The 10,923-nt window shown below is 42.3% G+C and overlaps 23 non-coding genes and 1 pseudogene across 23 annotated transcripts; all 24 read left to right on the forward strand.

The window, feature by feature from the left end:
* The first annotated feature begins 39 nt into the window (after positions 1 to 39).
* On the forward strand, positions 40 to 158 carry LOC142481185 (5S ribosomal RNA). Its single transcript, XR_012795629.1, has one exon. It is a non-coding gene; the product is annotated as a 5S ribosomal RNA (ribosomal RNA).
* Positions 159 to 444: 286 nt separating this feature from the next.
* On the forward strand, positions 445 to 563 carry LOC142481237 (5S ribosomal RNA). The gene has a single exon (XR_012795679.1). It is a non-coding gene; the product is annotated as a 5S ribosomal RNA (ribosomal RNA).
* A 286-nt stretch (positions 564 to 849) lies between these two features.
* LOC142481186 (5S ribosomal RNA) lies at positions 850 to 968 on the forward strand. Its single transcript, XR_012795630.1, has one exon. It is a non-coding gene; the product is annotated as a 5S ribosomal RNA (ribosomal RNA).
* A 286-nt stretch (positions 969 to 1,254) lies between these two features.
* Positions 1,255 to 1,373, forward strand: LOC142481188 (5S ribosomal RNA). The gene has a single exon (XR_012795632.1). It is a non-coding gene; the product is annotated as a 5S ribosomal RNA (ribosomal RNA).
* Positions 1,374 to 1,659: 286 nt separating this feature from the next.
* LOC142481238 (5S ribosomal RNA) lies at positions 1,660 to 1,778 on the forward strand. Its single transcript, XR_012795680.1, has one exon. It is a non-coding gene; the product is annotated as a 5S ribosomal RNA (ribosomal RNA).
* Positions 1,779 to 2,064: 286 nt separating this feature from the next.
* On the forward strand, positions 2,065 to 2,183 carry LOC142481189 (5S ribosomal RNA). The gene has a single exon (XR_012795633.1). It is a non-coding gene; the product is annotated as a 5S ribosomal RNA (ribosomal RNA).
* Positions 2,184 to 2,469: 286 nt separating this feature from the next.
* On the forward strand, positions 2,470 to 2,588 carry LOC142481190 (5S ribosomal RNA). The gene has a single exon (XR_012795634.1). It is a non-coding gene; the product is annotated as a 5S ribosomal RNA (ribosomal RNA).
* Positions 2,589 to 2,873: 285 nt separating this feature from the next.
* Positions 2,874 to 2,992, forward strand: LOC142481239 (5S ribosomal RNA). The gene has a single exon (XR_012795681.1). It is a non-coding gene; the product is annotated as a 5S ribosomal RNA (ribosomal RNA).
* Positions 2,993 to 3,278: 286 nt separating this feature from the next.
* Positions 3,279 to 3,397, forward strand: LOC142481191 (5S ribosomal RNA). The gene has a single exon (XR_012795635.1). It is a non-coding gene; the product is annotated as a 5S ribosomal RNA (ribosomal RNA).
* A 286-nt stretch (positions 3,398 to 3,683) lies between these two features.
* Positions 3,684 to 3,802, forward strand: LOC142481245 (5S ribosomal RNA). The gene has a single exon (XR_012795686.1). It is a non-coding gene; the product is annotated as a 5S ribosomal RNA (ribosomal RNA).
* Positions 3,803 to 4,088: 286 nt separating this feature from the next.
* LOC142481192 (5S ribosomal RNA) lies at positions 4,089 to 4,207 on the forward strand. The gene has a single exon (XR_012795636.1). It is a non-coding gene; the product is annotated as a 5S ribosomal RNA (ribosomal RNA).
* A 286-nt stretch (positions 4,208 to 4,493) lies between these two features.
* LOC142481193 (5S ribosomal RNA) lies at positions 4,494 to 4,612 on the forward strand. The gene has a single exon (XR_012795637.1). It is a non-coding gene; the product is annotated as a 5S ribosomal RNA (ribosomal RNA).
* A 286-nt stretch (positions 4,613 to 4,898) lies between these two features.
* Positions 4,899 to 5,017, forward strand: LOC142481201 (5S ribosomal RNA). The gene has a single exon (XR_012795645.1). It is a non-coding gene; the product is annotated as a 5S ribosomal RNA (ribosomal RNA).
* Positions 5,018 to 5,303: 286 nt separating this feature from the next.
* On the forward strand, positions 5,304 to 5,422 carry LOC142481194 (5S ribosomal RNA). Its single transcript, XR_012795638.1, has one exon. It is a non-coding gene; the product is annotated as a 5S ribosomal RNA (ribosomal RNA).
* Positions 5,423 to 5,708: 286 nt separating this feature from the next.
* On the forward strand, positions 5,709 to 5,827 carry LOC142481241 (5S ribosomal RNA). Its single transcript, XR_012795682.1, has one exon. It is a non-coding gene; the product is annotated as a 5S ribosomal RNA (ribosomal RNA).
* Positions 5,828 to 6,113: 286 nt separating this feature from the next.
* LOC142481206 (5S ribosomal RNA) lies at positions 6,114 to 6,232 on the forward strand. Its single transcript, XR_012795650.1, has one exon. It is a non-coding gene; the product is annotated as a 5S ribosomal RNA (ribosomal RNA).
* Positions 6,233 to 7,289: 1,057 nt separating this feature from the next.
* Positions 7,290 to 7,408, forward strand: LOC142481195 (5S ribosomal RNA). Its single transcript, XR_012795639.1, has one exon. It is a non-coding gene; the product is annotated as a 5S ribosomal RNA (ribosomal RNA).
* Positions 7,409 to 7,694: 286 nt separating this feature from the next.
* LOC142481205 (5S ribosomal RNA) lies at positions 7,695 to 7,813 on the forward strand. Its single transcript, XR_012795649.1, has one exon. It is a non-coding gene; the product is annotated as a 5S ribosomal RNA (ribosomal RNA).
* A 286-nt stretch (positions 7,814 to 8,099) lies between these two features.
* Positions 8,100 to 8,218, forward strand: LOC142481225 (5S ribosomal RNA; annotated as a pseudogene).
* A 291-nt stretch (positions 8,219 to 8,509) lies between these two features.
* On the forward strand, positions 8,510 to 8,628 carry LOC142481210 (5S ribosomal RNA). The gene has a single exon (XR_012795654.1). It is a non-coding gene; the product is annotated as a 5S ribosomal RNA (ribosomal RNA).
* Positions 8,629 to 8,914: 286 nt separating this feature from the next.
* On the forward strand, positions 8,915 to 9,033 carry LOC142481218 (5S ribosomal RNA). The gene has a single exon (XR_012795662.1). It is a non-coding gene; the product is annotated as a 5S ribosomal RNA (ribosomal RNA).
* A 677-nt stretch (positions 9,034 to 9,710) lies between these two features.
* On the forward strand, positions 9,711 to 9,829 carry LOC142481196 (5S ribosomal RNA). The gene has a single exon (XR_012795640.1). It is a non-coding gene; the product is annotated as a 5S ribosomal RNA (ribosomal RNA).
* A 286-nt stretch (positions 9,830 to 10,115) lies between these two features.
* On the forward strand, positions 10,116 to 10,234 carry LOC142481242 (5S ribosomal RNA). The gene has a single exon (XR_012795683.1). It is a non-coding gene; the product is annotated as a 5S ribosomal RNA (ribosomal RNA).
* Positions 10,235 to 10,520: 286 nt separating this feature from the next.
* LOC142481243 (5S ribosomal RNA) lies at positions 10,521 to 10,639 on the forward strand. The gene has a single exon (XR_012795684.1). It is a non-coding gene; the product is annotated as a 5S ribosomal RNA (ribosomal RNA).
* The last annotated feature ends 284 nt before the right edge of the window (positions 10,640 to 10,923 follow it).

Genomic DNA, 10,923 nt, shown 5'->3' on the forward strand with positions numbered 1-10,923 from the left:
GATTTAAGAATGAGAGGATATCATGAGACAGCAATCTCCACCTACGGCCATACTACCTTGAAAGCGCCCGATCCCGTCAGATCTCGGAAGCTAAGCAGGGTGAGGCTTGATTAGTACTGGGTTGGGAGACTGCCTGGGAATACCAAGTGCTGTGGGTGTTTTTATTTTTCGCTTCCCTAATGAAAATATACATGGCATTCCTTGCAGCAAATGAAAATGTTTCATTTTTTACTACTTTTTTCCCGCAGTGGAAAAGAAATATATCGTTTTTTCCTCAGAAAGTTCAACACAATGCAACCTTCCAAAATAGAATTCTGACATCAAGAATTGCGTCTATAGTACATTTGAGTGCACCTGTCATTTTCTCAGTCTCTGTGTATGCATGGAGCAAGATATAGGCTCATGGATTTAAGAATGAGAGGATATCATGAGACAGCAATCTCCACCTACGGCCATACTACCTTGAAAGCGCCCGATCCCGTCAGATCTCGGAAGCTAAGCAGGGTGAGGCTTGATTAGTACTGGGTTGGGAGACTGCCTGGGAATACCAGGTGCTGTAGGTGTTTTTATTTTTCGCTTCCCTAATGAAAATATACATGGCATTCCTCGCAGCAAATGAAAATGTTTCATTTCTTGCTACTTTTTTCCCGTAGTGGAAAAGAAATATATCGTTTTTTCCTCAGAAAGTTCAACACAATGCAACCTTCCAAAATAGAATTCTGACATCAAGAATTGCGTCTATAGTACATTTGAGTGCACCTGTCATTTTCTCAGTCTCTGTGTATGCATGGAGCAAGATATAGGCTCATGGATTTAAGAATGAGAGGATATCATGAGACAGCAATCTCCACCTACGGCCATACTACCTTGAAAGCGCCCGATCCCGTCAGATCTCGGAAGCTAAGCAGGGTGAGGCTTGATTAGTACTGGGTTGGGAGACTGCCTGGGAATACCAAGTGCTGTGGGTGTTTTTATTTTTCGCTTCCCTAATGAAAATATACATGGCATTCCTTGCAGCAAATGAAAATGTTTCATTTTTTACTACTTTTTTCCCGCAGTGGAAAAGAAATATATCGTTTTTTCCTCAGAAAGTTCAACACAATGCAACCTTCCAAAATAGAATTCTGACATCAAGAATTCCGTCTATAGTACATTTGAGTGCACCTGTCATTTTCTCAGTCTCTGTGTATGCATGGAGCAAGATATAGGCTCATGGATTTAAGAATGAGAGGATATCATGAGACAGCAATCTCCACCTACGGCCATACTACCTTGAAAGCGCCCGATCCCGTCAGATCTCGGAAGCTAAGCAGGGTGAGGCTTGATTAGTACTGGGTTGGGAGACTGCCTGGGAATACCAAGTGCTGTGGGTGTTTTTATTTTTCGCTTCCCTAATGAAAATATACATGGCATTCCTTGCAGCAAATGAAAATGTTTCATTTTTTACTACTTTTTTCCCGCAGTGGAAAAGAAATATATCGTTTTTTCCTCAGAAAGTTCAACACAATGCAACCTTCCAAAATAGAATTCTGACATCAAGAATTGCGTCTATAGTACATTTGAGTGCACCTGTCATTTTCTCAGTCTCTGTGTATGCATGGAGCAAGATATAGGCTCATGGATTTAAGAATGAGAGGATATCATGAGACAGCAATCTCCACCTACGGCCATACTACCTTGAAAGCGCCCGATCCCGTCAGATCTCGGAAGCTAAGCAGGGTGAGGCTTGATTAGTACTGGGTTGGGAGACTGCCTGGGAATACCAGGTGCTGTAGGTGTTTTTATTTTTCGCTTCCCTAATGAAAATATACATGGCATTCCTCGCAGCAAATGAAAATGTTTCATTTCTTGCTACTTTTTTCCCGCAGTGGCAAAGAAATATATCGTTTTTTCCTCAGAAAGCTCAACACAATGCAACCTTCCAAAATAGAATTCTGACATCAAGAATTGCGTCTATAGTACATTTGAGTGCACCTGTCATTTTCTCAGTCTCTGTGTATGCATGGAGCAAGATATAGGCTCATGGATTTAAGAATGAGAGGATATCATGAGACAGCAATCTCCACCTACGGCCATACTACCTTGAAAGCGCCCGATCCCGTCAGATCTCGGAAGCTAAGCAGGGTGAGGCTTGATTAGTACTGGGTTGGGAGACTGCCTGGGAATACCAAGTGCTGTGGGTGTTTTTATTTTTCGCTTCCCTAATGAAAATATACATGGCATTCCTTGCAGCAAATGAAAATGTTTCATTTTTTACTACTTTTTTCCCGCAGTGGAAAAGAAATATATCGTTTTTTCCTCAGAAAGTTCAACACAATGCAACCTTCCAAAATAGAATTCTGACATCAAGAATTGCGTCTATAGTACATTTGAGTGCACCTGTCATTTTCTCAGTCTCTGTGTATGCATGGAGCAAGATATAGGCTCATGGATTTAAGAATGAGAGGATATCATGAGACAGCAATCTCCACCTACGGCCATACTACCTTGAAAGCGCCCGATCCCGTCAGATCTCGGAAGCTAAGCAGGGTGAGGCTTGATTAGTACTGGGTTGGGAGACTGCCTGGGAATACCAAGTGCTGTGGGTGTTTTTATTTTTCACTTCCCTAATGAAAATATACATGGCATTCCTTGCAGCAAATGAAAATGTTTCATTTTTTACTACTTTTTTCCGCAGTGGAAAAGAAATATATCGTTTTTTCCTCAGAAAGTTCAACACAATGCAACCTTCCAAAATAGAATTCTGACATCAAGAATTGCGTCTATAGTACATTTGAGTGCACCTGTCATTTTCTCAGTCTCTGTGTATGCATGGAGCAAGATATAGGCTCATGGATTTAAGAATGAGAGGATATCATGAGACAGCAATCTCCACCTACGGCCATACTACCTTGAAAGCGCCCGATCCCGTCAGATCTCGGAAGCTAAGCAGGGTGAGGCTTGATTAGTACTGGGTTGGGAGACTGCCTGGGAATACCAGGTGCTGTAGGTGTTTTTATTTTTCGCTTCCCTAATGAAAATATACATGGCATTCCTCGCAGCAAATGAAAATGTTTCATTTCTTGCTACTTTTTTCCCGCAGTGGCAAAGAAATATATCGTTTTTTCCTCAGAAAGCTCAACACAATGCAACCTTCCAAAATAGAATTCTGACATCAAGAATTGCGTCTATAGTACATTTGAGTGCACCTGTCATTTTCTCAGTCTCTGTGTATGCATGGAGCAAGATATAGGCTCATGGATTTAAGAATGAGAGGATATCATGAGACAGCAATCTCCACCTACGGCCATACTACCTTGAAAGCGCCCGATCCCGTCAGATCTCGGAAGCTAAGCAGGGTGAGGCTTGATTAGTACTGGGTTGGGAGACTGCCTGGGAATACCAAGTGCTGTGGGTGTTTTTATTTTTCGCTTCCCTAATGAAAATATACATGGCATTCCTTGCAGCAAATGAAAATGTTTCATTTTTTACTACTTTTTTCCCGCAGTGGAAAAGAAATATATCGTTTTTTCCTCAGAAATTTCAACACAATGCAACCTTCCAAAATAGAATTCTGACATCAAGAATTGCGTCTATAGTACATTTGAGTGCACCTGTCATTTTCTCAGTCTCTGTGTATGCATGGAGCAAGATATAGGCTCATGGATTTAAGAATGAGAGGATATCATGAGACAGCAATCTCCACCTACGGCCATACTACCTTGAAAGCGCCCGATCCCGTCAGATCTCGGAAGCTAAGCAGGGTGAGGCTTGATTAGTACTTGGTTGGGAGACTGCCTGGGAATACCAGGTGCTGTAGGTGTTTTTATTTTTCGCTTCCCTAATGAAAATATACTTGGCATTCCTCGCAGCAAATGAAAATGTTTCATTTCTTGCTACTTTTTTCCCGCAGTGGCAAAGAAATATATCGTTTTTTCCTCAGAAAGCTCAACACAATGCAACCTTCCAAAATAGAATTCTGACATCAAGAATTCCGTCTATAGTACATTTGAGTGCACCTGTCATTTTCTCAGTCTCTGTGTATGCATGGAGCAAGATATAGGCTCATGGATTTAAGAATGAGAGGATATCATGAGACAGCAATCTCCACCTACGGCCATACTACCTTGAAAGCGCCCGATCCCGTCAGATCTCGGAAGCTAAGCAGGGTGAGGCTTGATTAGTACTGGGTTGGGAGACTGCCTGGGAATACCAAGTGCTGTGGGTGTTTTTATTTTTCGCTTCCCTAATGAAAATATATATGGCATTCCTTGCAGCAAATGAAAATGTTTCATTTTTTACTACTTTTTTCCCGCAGTGGAAAAGAAATATATCGTTTTTTCCTCAGAAAGTTCAACACAATGCAACCTTCCAAAATAGAATTCTGACATCAAGAATTCCGTCTATAGTACATTTGAGTGCACCTGTCATTTTCTCAGTCTCTGTGTATGCATGGAGCAAGATATAGGCTCATGGATTTAAGAATGAGAGGATATCATGAGACAGCAATCTCCACCTACGGCCATACTACCTTGAAAGCGCCCGATCCCGTCAGATCTCGGAAGCTAAGCAGGGTGAGGCTTGATTAGTACTGGGTTGGGAGACTGCCTGGGAATACCAAGTGCTGTGGGTGTTTTTATTTTTCGCTTCCCTAATGAAAATATACATGGCATTCCTTGCAGCAAATGAAAATGTTTCATTTTTTACTACTTTTTTCCCGCAGTGGAAAAGAAATATATCGTTTTTTCCTCAGAAAGTTCAACACAATGCAACCTTCCAAAATAGAATTCTGACATCAAGAATTGCGTCTATAGTACATTTGAGTGCACCTGTCATTTTCTCAGTCTCTGTGTATGCATGGAGCAAGATATAGGCTCATGGATTTAAGAATGAGAGGATATCATGAGACAGCAATCTCCACCTACGGCCATACTACCTTGAAAGCGCCTGATCCCGTCAGATCTCGGAAGCTAAGCAGGGTGAGGCTTGATTAGTACTGGGTTAGGAGACTGCCTGGGAATACCAGGTGCTGTAGGTGTTTTTATTTTTCGCTTCCCTAATAAAAATATACATGGCATTCCTCGCAGCAAATGAAAATGTTTCATTTCTTGCTACTTTTTTCCCGCAGTGGCAAAGAAATATATCGTTTTTTCCTCAGAAAGCTCAACACAATGCAACCTTCCAAAATAGAATTCTGACATCAAGAATTCCGTCTATAGTACATTTGAGTGCACCTGTCATTTTCTCAGTCTCTGTGTATGCATGGAGCAAGATATAGGCTCATGGATTTAAGAATGAGAGGATATCATGAGACAGCAATCTCCACCTACGGCCATACTACCTTGAAAGCGCCCGATCCCGTCAGATCTCGGAAGCTAAGCAGGGTGAGGCTTGATTAGTACTGGGTTGGGAGACTGCCTGGGAATACCAAGTGCTGTGGGTGTTTTTATTTTTCGCTTCCCTAATGAAAATATACATGGCATTCCTTGCAGCAAATGAAAATGTTTCATTTTTTACTACTTTTTTCCCGCAGTGGCAAAGAAATATATCGTTTTTTCCTCAGAAAGTTCAACACAATGCAACCTTCCAAAATAGAATTCTGACATCAAGAATTCCGTCTATAGTACATTTGAGTGCACCTGTCATTTTCTCAGTCTCTGTGTATGCATGGAGCAAGATATAGGCTCATGGATTTAAGAATGAGAGGATATCATGAGACAGCAATCTCCACCTACGGCCATACTACCTTGAAAGCGCCCGATCCCGTCAGATCTCGGAAGCTAAGCAGGGTGAGGCTTGATTAGTACTGGGTTGGGAGACTGCCTGGGAATACCAGGTGCTGTAGGTGTTTTTATTTTTCGCTTCCCTAATGAAAATATACATGGCATTCCTCGCAGCAAATGAAAATGTTTCATTTCTTGCTACTTTTTTCCCGCAGTGGCAAAGAAATATATCGTTTTTTCCTCAGAAAGCTCAAAACAATGCAACCTTCCAAAATAGAATTCTGACATCAAGAATTCCGTCTATAGTACATTTGAGTGCACCTGTCATTTTCTCAGTCTCTGTGTATGCATGGAGCAAGATATAGGCTCATGGATTTAAGAATGAGAGGATATCATGAGACAGCAATCTCCACCTACGGCCATACTACCTTGAAAGCGCCCGATTCCGTCAGATCTCGGAAGCTAAGCAGGGTGAGGCTTGATTAGTACTGGGTTGGGAGACTGCCTGGGAATACCAGGTGCTGTAGGTGTTTTTATTTTTCGCTTCCCTAATGAAAATATACATGGCATTCCTCGCAGCAAATGAAAATGTTTCATTTCTTGCTACTTTTTTCCCGCAGTGGCAAAGAAATATATCGTTTTTTCCTCAGAAAGCTCAACACAATGCAACCTTCCAAAATAGAATTCTGACATCAAGAATTGCGTCTATAGTACATTTGAGTGCACCTGTCATTTTCTCAGTCTCTGTGTATGCATGGAGCAAGATATAGGCTCATGGATTTAAGAATGAGAGGATATCATGAGACAGCAATCTCCACCTACGGCCATACTACCTTGAAAGCGCCCGATCCCGTCAGATCTTGGAAGCTACAGCAGCGGCAGCTTTTATTCGAGTAAAAGCCGCCGGCTGCATGCGTCTGGGAAGCGGGTAGCCGCGGCGCGTGGCGGCGCACTGTGACGTCACAGTAACATGCGCGCCCGGCTTCCCCGTCTTCCCCGGCTTCCGCAGGCTTCCCCGACACCCCTGGAGATCAAATGAAGGTAAGCGGGGGTGCGGGGAAGCAGAGCGGCATAGCAGGAGCCTTGTACGGGGTCGGGAAGGGATTTAAATTGCGCGCGAAGTGGAGGGGGGGTGCGTGGGGGAAACGCGGCGGCGCGCGGTTGTTACTGGCGGCAGCTGGGGTAGATCCCGGCTTGCCGGCGGCATTCAGTGCAATAAAAGATGTCGCTACTGTAAGCAGGGTGAGGCTTGATTAGTACTGGGTTGGGAGACTGCCTGGGAATACCAGGTGCTGTAGGTGTTTTTATTTTTCGCTTCCCTAATGAAAATATACATGGCATTCCTCGCAGCAAATGAAAATGTTTCATTTCTTGCTAATTTTTTCCCGCAGTGGCAAAGAAATATATCGTTTTTTCCTCAGAAAGCTCAACACAATGCAACCTTCCAAAATAGAATTCTGACATCAAGAATTCCGTCTATAGTACATTTGAGTGCACCTGTCATTGTCTCAGTCTCTGTGTATGCATGGAGCAAGATATAGGCTCATGGATTTAAGAATGAGAGGATATCATGAGACAGCAATCTCCACCTACGGCCATACTACCTTGAAAGCGCCCGATCCCGTCAGATCTCGGAAGCTAAGCAGGGTGAGGCTTGATTAGTACTGGGTTGGGAGACTGCCTGGGAATACCAAGTGCTGTGGGTGTTTTTATTTTTCGCTTCCCTAATGAAAATATACATGGCATTCCTCGCAGCAAATGAAAATGTTTCATTTCTTGCTACTTTTTTCCCGCAGTGGAAAAGAAATATATCGTTTTTTCCTCAGAAAGCTCAACACAATGCAACCTTCCAAAATAGAATTCTGACATCAAGAATTCCGTCTATAGTACATTTGAGTGCACCTGTCATTTTCTCAGTCTCTGTGTATGCATGGAGCAAGATATAGGCTCATGGATTTAAGAATGAGAGGATATCATGAGACAGCAATCTCCACCTACGGCCATACTACCTTGAAAGCGCCCGATCCCGTCAGATCTCGGAAGCTAAGCAGGGTGAGGCTTGATTAGTACTGGGTTGGGAGACTGCCTGGGAATACTAGGTGCTGTAGGTGTTTTTATTTTTCGCTTCCCTAATGAAAATATACATGGCATTCCTCGCAGCAAATGAAAATGTTTCATTTCTTGCTACTTTTTTCCCGCAGTGGAAAAGAAATATATCGTTTTTTCCTCAGAAAGTTCAACACAATGCAACCTTCCAAAATAGAATTCTGACATCAAGAATTGCGTCTATAGTACATTTGAGTGCACCTGTCATTTTCTCAGTCTCTGTGTATGCATGGAGCAAGATATAGGCTCATGGATTTAAGAATGAGAGGATATCATGAGACAGCAATCTCCACCTACGGCCATACTACCTTGAAAGCGCCCGATCCCCTCAGATCTCGGAAGCTAAGCACGGTGAGGCTTGATTAGTACTGGGTTGGGAGACTGCCTGGGAATACCAGGTGCTGTACAGTAGGTGTTTTTATTTTTCGCTTCCCTAATGAAAATATACATGGCATTCCTCGCAGCAAATGAAAATGTTTCATTTCTTGCTACTTTTTTCCCGCAGTGGAAAAGAAATATATCGTTTTTTCCTCAGAAAGCTCAACACAATGCAACCTTCCAAAATAGAATTCTGACATCAAGAATTGCGTCTATAGTACATTTGAGTGCACCTGTCATTTTCTCAGTCTCTGTGTATGCATGGAGCAAGATATAGGCTCATGGATTTAAGAATGAGAGGATATCATGAGACAGCAATCTCCACCTACGGCCATACTACCTTGAAAGCGCCCGATCCCGTCAGATCTCGGAAGCTAAGCAGGGTGAGGCTTGATTAGTACTGGGTTGGGAGACTGCCTGGGAATACCAGGTGCTGTAGCTGTTTTTATTTTTCGCTTCCCTAATGAAAATATACATGGCATTCCTCGCAGCAAATGAAAATGTTTCATTTCTTGCTACTTTTTTCCCGCAGTGGAAAAGAAATATATCGTTTTTTCCTCAGAAAGTTCAACACAATGCAACCTTCCAAAATAGAATTCTGACATCAAGAATTGCGTCTATAGTACATTTGAGTGCACCTGTCATTTTCTCAGTCTCTGTGTATGCATGGAGCAAGATATAGGCTCATGGATTTAAGAATGAGAGGATATCATGAGACAGCAATCTCCACCTACGGCCATACTACCTTGAAAGTGCCCGATCCCGTCAGATCTCGGAAGCTAAGCAGCGTGAGGCTTGATTAGTACTGGGTTGGGAGACTGCCTGGGAATACCAGGTGCTGTAGGTGTTTTTATTTTTCGCTTCCCTAATGAAAATATACATGGCATTCCTCGCAGCAAATGAAAATGTTTCATTTCTTGCTACTTTTTTCCCGCAGTGGCAAAGAAATATATCGTTTTTTCCTCAGAAAGCTCAACACAATGCAACCTTCCAAAATAGAATTCTGACATCAAGAATTCCGTCTATAGTACATTTGAGTGCACCTGTCATTTTCTCAGTCTCTGATTTAATTTCTCCATTTAAGGTAATTCTTCAAGAATGTATTTGTTTTAACGGTCACAATAATACACTTATGCCTCCCATGTCATTTAGAAATATATCATACAGGCCTCAGAACACTTAGCATGTTATATGGTGAGCTTGTGGCTCACAGAGTTGGGGTGTGCAGTGTTCAAGCTGATACTTGGAAGAGGTAGTGAGTTCAAATCCAAACAGGAGGAGGTTGAATATAGGCACCTCTGAAATTTTTTACTACTTTTTTCCCGCAGTGGAAAAGAAATATATCGTTTTTTCCTCAGAAAGTTCAACACAATGCAACCTTCCAAAATAGAATTCTGACATCAAGAATTCCGTCTATAGTACATTTGAGTGCACCTGTCATTTTCTCAGTCTCTGTGTATGCATGGAGGAAGATATAGGCTCATGGATTTAAGAATGAGAGGATATCATGAGACAGCAATCTCCACCTACGGCCATACTACCTTGAAAGCGCCCGATCCCGTCAGATCTCGGAAGCTAAGCAGGGTGAGGCTTGATTAGTACTGGGTTGGGAGACTGCCTGGGAATACCAAGTGCTGTGGGTGTTTTTATTTTTCACTTCCCTAATGAAAATATACATGGCATTCCTTGCAGCAAATGAAAATGTTTCATTTTTTACTACTTTTTTCCCGCAGTGGAAAAGAAATATATCGTTTTTTCCTCAGAAAGTTCAACACAATGCAACCTTCCAAAATAGAATTCTGACATCAAGAATTGCGTCTATAGTACATTTGAGTGCACCTGTCATTTTCTCAGTCTCTGTGTATGCATGGAGCAAGATATAGGCTCATGGATTTAAGAATGAGAGGATATCATGAGACAGCAATCTCCACCTACGGCCATACTACCTTGAAAGCGCCCGATCCCGTCAGATCTCGGAAGCTAAGCAGGGTGAGGCTTGATTAGTACTGGGTTGGGAGACTGCCTGGGAATACCAGGTGCTGTAGGTGTTTTTATTTTTCGCTTCCCTAATGAAAATATACATGGCATTCCTCGCAGCAAATGAAAATGTTTCATTTCTTGCTACTTTTTTCCCGCAGTGGAAAAGAAATATATCGTTTTTTCCTCAGAAAGTTCAACACAATGCAACCTTCCAAAATAGAATTCTGACATCAAGAATTGCGTCTATAGTACATTTGAGTGCACCTGTCATTTTCTCAGTCTCTGTGTATGCATGGAGCAAGATATAGGCTCATGGATTTAAGAATGAGAGGATATCATGAGACAGCAATCTCCACCTACGGCCATACTACCTTGAAAGCGCCCGATCCCGTCAGATCTCGGAAGCTAAGCAGGGTGAGGCTTGATTAGTACTGGGTTGGGAGACTGCCTGGGAATACCAGGTGCTGTAGGTGTTTTTATTTTTCGCTTCCCTAATGAAAATATACATGGCATTCCTCGCAGCAAATGAAAATGTTTCATTTCTTGCTACTTTTTTCCCGCAGTGGAAAAGAAATATATCGTTTTTTCCTCAGAAAGTTCAACACAATGCAACCTTCCAAAATAGAATTCTGACATCAAGAATTGCGTCTATAGTACATTTGAGTGCACCTGTCATTTTCTCAGTCTCTGTGTATGCATGGAGCAAGATATAGGCTCATGGATTTAAGAATGAGAGGATATCATGAGACAGCAATCT

The sequence above is a fragment of the Ascaphus truei genome, unplaced genomic scaffold (genome assembly GCF_040206685.1).
Source record: "Ascaphus truei isolate aAscTru1 unplaced genomic scaffold, aAscTru1.hap1 HAP1_SCAFFOLD_2460, whole genome shotgun sequence".
Lineage (NCBI taxonomy): Eukaryota > Metazoa > Chordata > Amphibia > Anura > Ascaphidae > Ascaphus > Ascaphus truei.